This window comes from Schistocerca americana, chromosome 5 (genome assembly GCF_021461395.2).
Source record: "Schistocerca americana isolate TAMUIC-IGC-003095 chromosome 5, iqSchAmer2.1, whole genome shotgun sequence".
NCBI lineage: Eukaryota > Metazoa > Arthropoda > Insecta > Orthoptera > Acrididae > Schistocerca > Schistocerca americana.
Genome location: NC_060123.1, coordinates 623,841,933 through 623,853,973, shown reverse-complemented (window position 1 = coordinate 623,853,973; position 12,041 = coordinate 623,841,933). Strand labels below are relative to the sequence as shown.

Here is a 12,041-nt window from a genome sequence, read left to right as displayed (position 1 = left end):
CAAAGCTGCATGGTCATCTACGGTAACTGTTCTTTCGGGAACAGATACTACCGTCATATATAGTTAAAATATGGCTTCCCGGCCATTGACATTCTTGTGCGAACGCACACGCTATGCCCGAACTCGTACGGGACTTGGTAGATTAATCTGCCACGAGTAATGAGTATGACGGGCAAACATCTATTAGTCGCACCACGAATACAATGGTGTGGACATGTTGGGACTGTGGGTCTCACGGGCAGCGTGCAAGGGATAAGTCCCTGCAGGCGCATTATCCTCTGTGCCCTCGGTGGCTCAGATGGATAGAGCATCTGCCATGTAAGCAGGAGATCCCGGGTTCGAGTCCCGGTCGGGGCACACATTTTCAACATGACCCCAACGAATTTATTGCTATTATTACAGAAACTCCTGGAAGAGGAACATTGTGTGCCCGACGTAGTGCTTGAACAAGGCACGTTTACACACACACACACTCCACTCAGCTGTGCTGCTGTTGTTGTTGTGGTCTTCAGAGACTGGTTTGTTGCAGCTCTCCACGCTACTCTATCCTGTGCAAGCTTCTTCATCTCCCAGTATCTACTGCAACCTACATCCTTCTGAATCTGCTTAGTGTATTCATCTCTTGGTCTCCCTTTACGATTTTTACCCTCCACGCTGCCCTCCAATACTAAACTGGTGATCCCTTGATGCCTCAGAACATGTCATACCAACCGATCCCTTCTTCTAGTCAAGTTGTGCCACAAACTCCTCTTCTCCCCAATCCTATTCAATACTTCCTCATTAGTTATGTGGTCTACCCACCTAATCTTCAGCATTCTTCTGTAGCACCACATTTCAAAAGCTGCTATTCTCTTCTTGTCCAAACTATTTATCGTCCATGTTTCACTTCCATACGTGGCTACATTCCATACAAATATTTTCAGAAACGACTTCCTGACACTTAAATCTATACTCGATGTTAACAAATTTCTCTTCTTAAGAAACGCTTTCCTTGCCATTGCAAGTCTACATTTTATATCCTCTCTACTTCGACCATCATCAGTTATTTTGCTCCCCAAATAGCAAAACTCCTTTACTACTTTAAGTGTCTCATTTCCTAATCTAATTGCCTCAGCATCATCCGACTACATTCCATTATCCTCGTTTTGCTTTTGTTGATGTTCATCTTATACCCTCCTTTCAAGACACTGTCCATTCCGTTCAACTGCTCTTCCAAGCCCTTTGCTGTCTCTGACAGAATTACAATGTCACTGGCGAACCTCAAAGTTTTTATTTCTTCTCCATGGATTTTAATACCTACTCCGAACTTTTCTTTTGTTTCTTTTACTGCTTGCTGAATATACAGATTGAATAACATCGGGGAGAGGCTACAACCCTGTCTCACTCCTTTCCCAACCACTGCTTCCCTTTCTTGTCCCTTAACTGTTAGAACTGCCATCTGCTTTCTGTACAAATTGTAAACAGCCTTTCGCTCCCTGTATTTTACCCCTGCCACCTTCAGAATTTGAAAGAGAGTATTCCAGTCAACATTGTCAAAAGCTTTCTCTAAGACTACAAATGCTACAAAAGTAGGTTTGCCTGTCCTTAATCTAGCTTCTAAGATAAGTCGTAGGGTCAGTATTGCCTCACGTGTTCCGATATTTCTACGGAATCCAAACTGATCTTCCTCGAGGTCGGCTTCTACTAGTTTTTCCCATTCGTCTGTAAAGAATTCGCGTTAGTATTTTGTAGCCGTGACTTATTAAACTTATAGTTCGGTAATTTTCACATCTTTCAACACCCGCTTTCTTTGGGATTGGAATTATTATATTCTCCTTGAAGTCTGAGGGTATTTCACCTGCCTCATACATCTTGCTCACCAGATGGTAGAGTTTTGTCAGGACTGGCTCTCCCAAGGCCGTCAGTAGTTCTAATGGAATGTTGTCTACTCCCGGGGCCTTGTTTCGACTCAGGTCTTTCAGTGCTCTGTCAAACTCTTCACGCAGTATCTTATCACCCATTTCATCTTCATCTACATCCTCTTCCATTTCCATAATATTGTCCTCAAGTACATCACCCTTGTATAGACCCTCTATATACTCCTTCCACCTTTCTGCTTTCCCTTCTTTGCTTAGAACTGGGTTACCATCTGAGCTCTTGATATTCATACAAGTGGTTCTCTTTTCTCCAAAGGTCTCTTTATTTTGCCTGTAGGCAGTATCAATCTTACCCCTGAAGAGAGAACCCTCTACATCCCTACATTTGTCCTCTAGCCATACCTGCTTAGCCATTTTGCACTTCCTGTCGATCTCATTTTTGAGACGTTTGTATCCGTTTTTGCCTGCTTCATTTACTGCATTTTTATAATTTCTCCTTTCATCAATTAAATTCAGTATTTCTTCTGTTACCCAAGTATTTCTACTAGCCCTCGTCTTTTTACCTACTTGATCCTCTGCTGTCTTCACTACTTCATCCCTCAAAGCTACCCACTCTTCTTCTACTGTATTTCTTTCCCCCAGTCTTGTGAATTGTTCCCTTATGCTCTCCCTGAAACTCCGTACAACCTCTGGTTTAGTCAGTTTATCCAGGTCCCATCTCCTTAGATTCCCACCTTTTTGAAGTTTCTTCAGTTTTAATCTACAGTTCATAATCAATAGATTGTGGTCGGAGTCCACATCTGCCCCTGGAAATGTTTTACAATTTAAAACCTGCTTCCTAGATCTCTGTCTTACCATTATATAATCTATCTGAAACCTGTCAGTATCTCCAGGCTTCTTCCATGTATACAATCTTCTTTTATCGTTCTTGAACCAAGTTATGCTCTGTGCAAAATTCTACCAGGCGGCTTCCTCTTTCGGTTTTTTACCCCCAATCCATATTCACCTACTACGTTTCCTTCTGTCCCTTTTCCCAGTGACGAATTCCAGTCACCCATGAGTATTAAATTTTCGTCTCCCTTCACTAGCTGAATAATTTCTTTTATTTCATCGTACATTTCTTCAATTTCTTCGTCATCTGCAGAGCTAGTAGGCATATAAACTTGTACTACTGCGGTAGGCGTGGCTGTGCTATTGTTAGTAAATTTTGTGACGCTCTCCACAAGCATTTTTTTTTTTTTTTCGAAAATCCATCTTCATCATCGAGATGGCTGCTGTATTTGATGATCCTCTGAAGCATCAAGCTGTTTTAGAGTTCCTGTGTTCTGAGAATGAGACGATAACGAAACATTCACAAGGAATTGAAGAAGGTGTATGGGGATGACGCTGTTGATCGCAGTACACTTAGTCGCTGGGCAAGCAGACTGTCCGGCGAAAGTGGACACGATAATATTCGGTACTTACCGCCCAGCTTCAGACCGAGCACTACACAGTCTGTTGACTATCTGCACCCTATTCACAATCCGTTTCGCTTACTCCCACTCGGATTGACCAGTAGTTCACTGTCATGCAAGTGCGTGCAGAACACTAATATAGCTTAAGTTGAAACAGGATTGCGCGAAGTAGACCGCGAAGATTTTGATGGATACCCCACAAACGTTGACACACGCATCCTACAGCCCTGATAAAGCACTGTGTCGGTATCAACCTTCTTAAACTGACAATTCCTTCGTGGAACGAATCTCAAGATGGCGACTCCATTTTGCAGTCTGCTAAACAGCGGCTCGAACATCTGTTTCTGACTTCTACCGTGCAGGTACACAAGCCTCAGTGCCACTATGGCGTAAGACAGTTGAAAGGGACGGAGACAATGTGGAGGAGACATTTTGCCTCTAAAGTATGTATCAGCAGACTGTGTATTTATTTTGAACATACAATTTATTTTCCACACCTTTGACATTTTTACAATGTTGTTAAAGTGACTGAGTCAGTTTGGTGATGTCTCCAATGCAATAGATCGAATGTGTCCGTCTCTGCTCGTTATCGCCGTACAACATGCGTTGCAGCGACCGCCTACGTGTCGTGACGGAGGCTCCCCTAAGCTGGTACAGGGTGACAATTATTGAACTGTATGAAATAAAATCGTCGTAACTACTAAACGGTTCGATTTAGGACGTTCAAACTGTACGCTTGGCCGCACTGCGCGATGGAAATTGGTATGTGCATGCGCACGTCCCTTGTTGCCGTCGGCCATTTTCATTTGGATGGGTCTGTCAGTAAGTAAAATTGACGTATTTGGTGGACTAAGAACCCATATTTCGCGATCGAGAAGTCTCTTCATCCTCAACAGGTGACCGTGTAGTGTGCAATTTACAGTCACAGAATAATCGGTGCGATATTCCTTGATGGCACGGTGACTACCAAACGGTAAGTGTAGGTTTTGAAAGATGACTTCATCCCAATTACCCAGAGTACTCTGATTTCGAAACGATGTGGTTGAAGCAAGACGGAGCTCGACTCCATCGAAGCAGGAGACTGTTTGATGTCGTGGAGGAGCACTTTGGGTCTCGATTGGCCGCCATATTCTTCGGACCTGAACACATGCGACTCCTTTTTGTGGGGACTATATTGAAGACAAGGTGTACAGCAATAGTCCCACATCCATTGCCGAGCTTGAAACAGCCATTTTGGAGGTCATCGACAGCATCGATGTTCTGTCACTTCAGCGGGTCATGCAGAATTTCGCTATTCGTCTGCCTCACATTATTGCAGGCATATCGAACACATCACAGCTTGAATCCGAATATCTGTAGTGACGTTTACATGGTGAATGAAGTGTGTTCACGCTGTAGTTTGTATTAACTTTTTTTTGTTTTTTTTCGTAAGTTCAATAATTGTACCCCTGTACGATTCCCTGTCACTGGCGGCAAGCCGTCTCTTACACACTCAGGAGGAAGTCAGTCAGGTGCCTAGGTCTCAATGACTTCAGAAGACTGTTCTGCGTGTTAAAATAATTACGAACCCCCCCCCCCCCCTCGATTGCACAAACTACCTGGTAGTTTGAGCAATCGAGGCGGATTTTTCGTAATTATTTCGATACTTACGATAGCTAACGCGCTGAAATGCTGAAGGTTCTTATGTTCTGCGTGTGTTTAGTCGTGCCACAGTAGGATCGCATGTCTGCAGCTTTGCGTGGTGCCGATTTTGATTGTAGTTGCCACAAGTTTGACGTCTGCCTCGGTAGCTGCGCGGTCGGAGTTCCAAATTGCTAACCGAAGAGGCCCGTATTTGGTTTCTGGCCGGTCGGAGATTTTCTCCTCTCTGGGACTGGGTATTGTATCGTTCTTACGTGCGTGTCGTCGTAACTGACAAGAAACTCGTCATCACTACGGTATCGTACCGTCTTTCCGAGATGACTGAATGGGCACAGCCCGAAAGCAAATGAACTGATAGTAAGAAAAAAACAGAAGTTTCGCAGATGCGGACGTCATGTTCTGCAAACTACTACCTTCAGAGGCTTAATTTGTTCTAACGACAGTATAGTTCCGAGTATCTATCGTCATCTGATGATTTATGCGATACTACTGAGGTCTAGTGAAGGAACAGAAGTTCCAGTTGGCGCAGGGATATGCGTGCAGTGATTTGACGCCAATTACAATTTGCAGCACGTTGGCCGTTGATGATTGACTTCTCCAGAACACTTAAATCAGTTCCAAATCATGTGCCACTCTGCCGCACTCATCAAGCCGTGTTACCGAACTCTGCCTAACCATTTGAACAGTTGTGCTGACAGAACAGGCTTCCAACTGCTGTTACGGAAGTTTTATTATAATCGCTAAAACATCAAATGATGGCATGGCATTGTTGGCCGGGAGGCCCCATTCGGGAAATTTCGGCCGCCAAGTTGAAGTTTTGTTGCAGTCGACGCCACATTGGGCGACTTGACTGCCGGCGATGAGGATGAAATGATGATGACAACGCAACACGAGCGGAGAAAAATCTTTAACCCGGCCGGGAATCGAACCCGGGCCCGCTGCATGGGAGGCAAACACGTAGCCACCCAGCTAAGCAGGCGGAATGATAATTGTTCAGTACTACCCAAAAATCCAAATTAACGTCTTTTCTGTTATGCTAATTGATTTCAAGTTTTCCTGACAGTGTGGTCAAGTTGGTTCAACTTGTGTAAATAATTAAAGTTAAACGATGCTTCCTGTTACTGGTGAAGTTTCCTAAATTAAAAGTGAAATAAATGTTTGTGAAATTTGTTTTAAATTCGTTTTTTGTGGCCTGGTACCATCCGCTCACCCAAATAGTCGCTAGCAGTTTCTTTACCCTCACACGCTGTTTTACAAACAAAAGCTGAAAATGAGCTTCAACATACCTCTAAATAGCGTGATCTGCATAGAGAATGATTCCACAGCACTTCACTGTGATGCTCCAAGCACAATACACAATGAGGTAGGTAGGCCCTATCTCGTTGAATTTATCTGCATTACAGCAACTGTTGTGGTGGCCACAAAATGAAAAGCTATCGCTTCAAAATGGAGGAAAGTTTACGTTGTGTCTCGATGGACAGTGAGACTCGTAAAACGAAGACCAATTGATTTTATTAGCCAGTTGGCTTGTCAGTTAAGACGAAAAGGGTGGTCAATATATTTTTCGTTCTGTTTGCGACCTTCCGCTCCTCACGGAGTATAATGCCTTATAAGCACCGATTGAAGAAGATTACATCTTGAGACGACATTCCACTGTACAAAATGGATACAGAAAACTGCGCATAAACCAAACTGCGACGTTTACTGTGTCGTTCCAATGCCGCTTGAGTTTTGTTAATATTTCATGGCAGTGACGTTACCTTTGCTTTGTAGGCCTTAATTCGTGGCTGCGACGTTAAAGGAGTTCTATATTGATTCCCTTTACCACGAAACACAGAAAGATAAACAACTGAAATACAAATGCCGTGTAACTGGAGACTGATTTTTACGCAAGACTACATAAAACTTACAATTGACGGGGGACTTGTAGGTAAGCAGCAAAGAAAATACATCCTGTCTCTCGATTTTCATTTCCTGACTTTTGACGGTCCAGGAACTCTGCAGGTGAACAGACACAAATTGTGACGGCTGACAGTGTATTACGCCCCAGTAGAGCCTTTTATTACGATGTACTGATGTACTGACCAGTCCCGGCCGGAGTGGCCAGCGGTTCTAGGCACTATAGTCTGGAACCGCGTGACCTCTACGGTCGCAGGTTCGAATCCTGCCTCGGACATGGATGTGTGTGATGTCCTTAGGTTAGTTAGGTTTAAGCAGTTCTAAGTTCTAGGGGACTGATGACCTCAGCAGTTAAGTCCCATAGTGCACAGAGCCATTTTTACTGACCAGTGGGACGTAGGTAGCACGTCTCACTGTCTTGCAATGTCGATTCAGTGAAGCTGATGTGACAAAGTGATGACAGATGGCGCGAACTTCTAACACTTGCATGTCATAGGGACACAGTGAGACCTATGCCGCTGAAGAATGCTTCGCTACAAACGTAACAACAAACCACAATGTGTTGAGGAAATTTAAAATCTTTGACAAATTTTTCTATCGTTTACGATTCAAATCTCTATTCAAATATTTAAAAAAATATAGGTCAATAAAGTTTCATTTATCAAATACTGGTACGTACGCAAACCCGATTCTGTATGAAAGTATTATCGATAGAAAAATTACTTACACAGAGTGCTTCATCAACGTGTGCTAACTCGCCATGAGCACATTCCTTTATACAAATAAACAGTGAACATTTGTACAGCGCGCGGTCAGAACCAATTTTTCAGGAGGGAAAGACAGAGCATTTGTGATTTTATTGATTCTGTACATTGAACAAATACCAAAGGAAACCAATGAGATTTTTGGAAAAGAAACTTAAGGCAAAGTAAATATAAGCTTCTTAGACATCCATGACAGACTTACGATGTCATCAGGAAATCTAAGAACTTAAGTTTTTCTTTCATCCTTTTTCCATGAGTATCAACACAAACAAAACGAGGGTAATGGAATAAAGTCAGGTGCTGAACAATTAGACTGGGGTATCACATAGCAAAAACCAGTTTTGGTTTTTCCTTAGCGAAAAATTCATATTTTATACGTTTATTATATCATTATTTGTTGATTACCATGAAGTAAATGATCGTAGACTCATATAGAACGGTGCCTTATCCGCTTCTTCGGAAGAAGCTCGACGCACTGTTCAATAGGGTCACGAATTCGACACACTGGCTCAAGGTGTGTACTGTAGAACAGATGCACGTGCTCCTGCAGGAAAAGACACAGTTTAGTCGTCAGCGGTTCGTGTACTGCTGCTGCGACTGGGTTTTTGTGCAAGATCCAAACTGAAGTGCTGGGAAATTTGTTATTCCGAATTCGGACGCCTCTGCACAAATCCAGCTGGACTGGCGTGGCTCAAAATAATTAAATTTTACAAGGGTTCGCCCTCTCCTTTCCAGGAGGGAATGAAAGACAAGTAACAAAAATTTATAAGAACAAATGGTGACGGGTGGGCAGCGAACTGAAAACGGCGGGCTGTATTCAGCCCGCGGGCTACGGCCTATGCACCCCTGGTATACATCAAAAACTGCCTACTGAAAATAACTGCTGCATCAAATTAAAGTGAATTTGGCAATTGATTTGTCATTCACACGTAATTGCAGTTTCATGTCAATTAATTGGCAATACATCAGAATTTCTGTACTGCGACTTCCTGTCATTTAATGGATAATAAAAACCTGGAACTAGAAAATATTTTACGCACCCTTCAGATACGGTTAGTGCGACTGGCTCTGCTTCACCTCCCCGAGTCAGGAACACTACTTGTTTTCTAACAAGGCGGGCGTGTGTTGCAGAACAAGTAGTCACCGGTAGGTCAGAAGATATTTTCAGTAGGCGAGACAAAACACAGAACTATTGCAACGACCGCGCGTTACTAGTCATGATCTTATTGGAGGTGACACCTTTTCCTTCCTATATACTTGGAAATCGCTGATGCAATACTTGTTTTGCGTGAAATTAGGTCATCCTTCACAGATTCGACGCGAATGGAAATCTCAGAGCAGGAGAAAGACTGCGTTCACTTTCTCCAACCTATTATGGAGCCCCTATACATGGTAAGAAGGCCACTGATTTGATACTTTCTTCTTCTTGTTCCAGAAAGCTCACCATCTGGCTGAACTGCAGAGGCTTGTGGACTGTGTGTAGCGAGTAGCTGTTATCCTAATTTTTTTTTTTTTTTTTTTTAGGTGTCCTCGTTCCTCCACTTGCCCTGTGGGCAAGTGTACCGAGAACATTACTTGTGTCCGTCGCATAGTGGCAACTGCCTGCAGCAAGCGAACATCAGGTCCCGAGATTCCGTGGGGTCATCGATGAATTAAAACATTCAGAAAAGGGAGTCATTCGTCCTTTTCCGTCTCCATGGTGAACTGGAAGTTATGATGGACGGACAAAATTAAGATTTTCTGAGAACTAATGAATTTTCTGCCCTCCAAGGTGCCACAGCACATATGTATCATCTACATACATAAAAAAACTGTCACCCCCTGATGACTAGTTGGTTTATAGAGGACTTTGGCTCAAAATTATCACTTCAGCGTCATATCTTCAGACAGCTCCCTAGTTCTTAAAAATCGTTGTTGAATAAAATAGTATCTGGTGACTCACTGCATGTTACTAAATTTCCGTGCCGGCCGGCGCTTCAGTCTGGAACCGCGCGGCCGCTACGGTCGCAGGTTCGAATCCTGCCTCGAGCATGCATGTATGTGATGTCCTTAGGTTAGTTAGGTTTAAGTAGTTCTAAGTTCTAGGGGACTAATGACCCCAGATGTTAAGTCCAATAGTGCTCAGAGCCATTTGAACCATTTTGAGTTTCTGTAACTTCATGGAACAAACAGTACACTGTCGGTCTTCATAACAACACGAACACGTAATTGGACTGAAAACTTCCTGCTGCACAGAATACAGGTGTAGTGGTCTTAATACAAAGCAGAACAATGGCAACGATAAGCATATCAAACATTGTATTGTATCTACAACAGTTGCCGAAGTTGACGTTTCTTCATAAAAGAACCCAAGGAATTTCGCTGGGTGAGAAACAAGTGGCAGATGAAATATTAGCATTTCTGCATGATCACTCAGTGGAATGTGTGGCTAAGCATACGCTCAACTGTGCGTACAATATACGTAAGGAGCACAATGGTGACGACACCTGCTTAACAAGTGGAAGTGATACTGGAACATGTCTCGAGCCGAGCCATGTACTTCATCATCCTTGTGGAACACGGAGCGACACATATCGTCTCGAGTGAAACGTAGTAAAGGACGATCGCTGTCGACGGAGCGGGTACAAAACGTAACTACGAGCTTCGCAGATCATCCGTAGCATAGAAAAAATGAACAGATCGTGTAAGTCCGCAGCAATATGACCGTGTAGTGTATAAGAAACACTATGGGTATTCCATGGAGGATATGGTGCACTTGTATGGAGCATCCTTGAAACGCGCAAACACCTGTTTGTTACAAGTTGTTGGATATGCATGATAGTGACCTACTATGTTGTGCACATTAAATAGCGAGCGACATAGATTCCGGTGATTTTAAGGGAAACAATGGGTAGTTGCATAATTTCAAACAGTACTACAAAATTGGAAAACTTAAGACAACGAAATTTCAAACAAAGCGTCAACTTGACGATGCACAGCAAACTGCTGAATCTGCCGTAAAACTTGTACGTGAGACAAACAAACTTATTTGTTTTCAGTTCCGACCAATCTAAATTTAAAGACGAAATGTATATAATAGTAACCCCGGAAATTAGAGGCTGAGCCGTGACTTCCTGTAATGATATTGGCAGGACAGTTTCTCTTCCGAAGTTAGCCGCTTTGCGGCGTCCTCGTTGGCTAAGCGCTCTCCATTTAGGACGGCCGCTGCTCGCGAGGAGTGAATCGGTCGGTGGCAGTGACAAAGGATAACAGTGCACGCAGCATCGCGAGTAGTCAGTCGGTGCTTCGTGTACTGCGAGGGCGCACGGTGTTGACATTCCGGTGCCTGGGTCTGGTGGCGAGCGGAACTGGAGTGCGAAAGCAATCACCGGTCAACGTAGACGCTGTTTAAGAGTCGTGGCTACCTCGAATCCTGAGGAGAGCGCGGGAGTTTACCCTGGCGTGCATGTTAACGGCGAGCCCCTGGACTAACTTTAAAAGGTGGGCCATTTTGTGGTGGAACTTTTGGATGTTATCGCTCCGTGTAGCGACTTCCTAAAACCGCTTGGACTTTGGTCCGGGAAACTAGCTATTGCAAGTCCATGTAACTACAGGGTGTTTCAAAAATGACCGGTATATTTGAAACGGCAATAAAAACTAAACGAGCAGCGATAGAAATACACCGTTTGTTGCAATATGCTTGGGACAACAGTACATTTTCAGGCAGACAAACTTTCGAAATTACAGTAGTTACAATTTTCAACAACAGATGGCGCTGCGGTCTTGGAAACTCTATAGTACGATATTTTCCACATATCCACCATGCGTAGCAATAATATGGCGTAGTCTCTGAATGAAATTACCCGAAACCTTTGACAACGTGTCTGGCGCAATGGCTTCACATGCAGATGAGATGTACTGCTTCAGCTGTTCAATTGTTTCTGGATTCTGGCGGTACACCTGGTCTTTCAAGTGTCCCCACAGAAAGAAGTCACAGGGGTTCATGTCTGGCGAATAGGGAGGCCAATCCACGCCGCCTCCTGTATGTTTCGGATAGCCCAAAGCAATCACACGATCATCGAAATATTCATTCAGGAAATTAAAGACGTCGGCCGTGCGATGTGGCCGGGCATCATCTTGCATAAACCACGAGGTGTTCGCAGTGTCGTTTAAGGCAGTTTGTACCGCCACAAATTCACGAAGAATGTCCAGATAGCGTGATGCAGTAATCGTTTCGGATCTGAAAAATGAGCCAATGATTCCTTTGGAAGAAATGGCGGCCCAGACCAGTACTTTTTGAGGATGCAGGGACGATGGGACTGCAACATGGGGCTTTTCGGTTCCCCATATGCGCCAGTTCTGTTTATTGACGAAGCCGTCCAGGTAAAAATAAGCTTCGTCAGTAAACCAAATGCTGCCCACATGCATATCGCCGTCATCAATCCTGT

General features: G+C 43.7%; 1 non-coding gene across 1 annotated transcript; it reads left to right on the top strand.

Moving 5' to 3' along the window:
- Nucleotides 1–282: 282 nt before the first annotated feature.
- On the top strand, nt 283–357 carry Trnat-ugu. The gene has a single exon. It is a non-coding gene; the product is annotated as a tRNA-Thr (tRNA).
- Nucleotides 358–12,041: the final 11,684 nt, after the last annotated feature.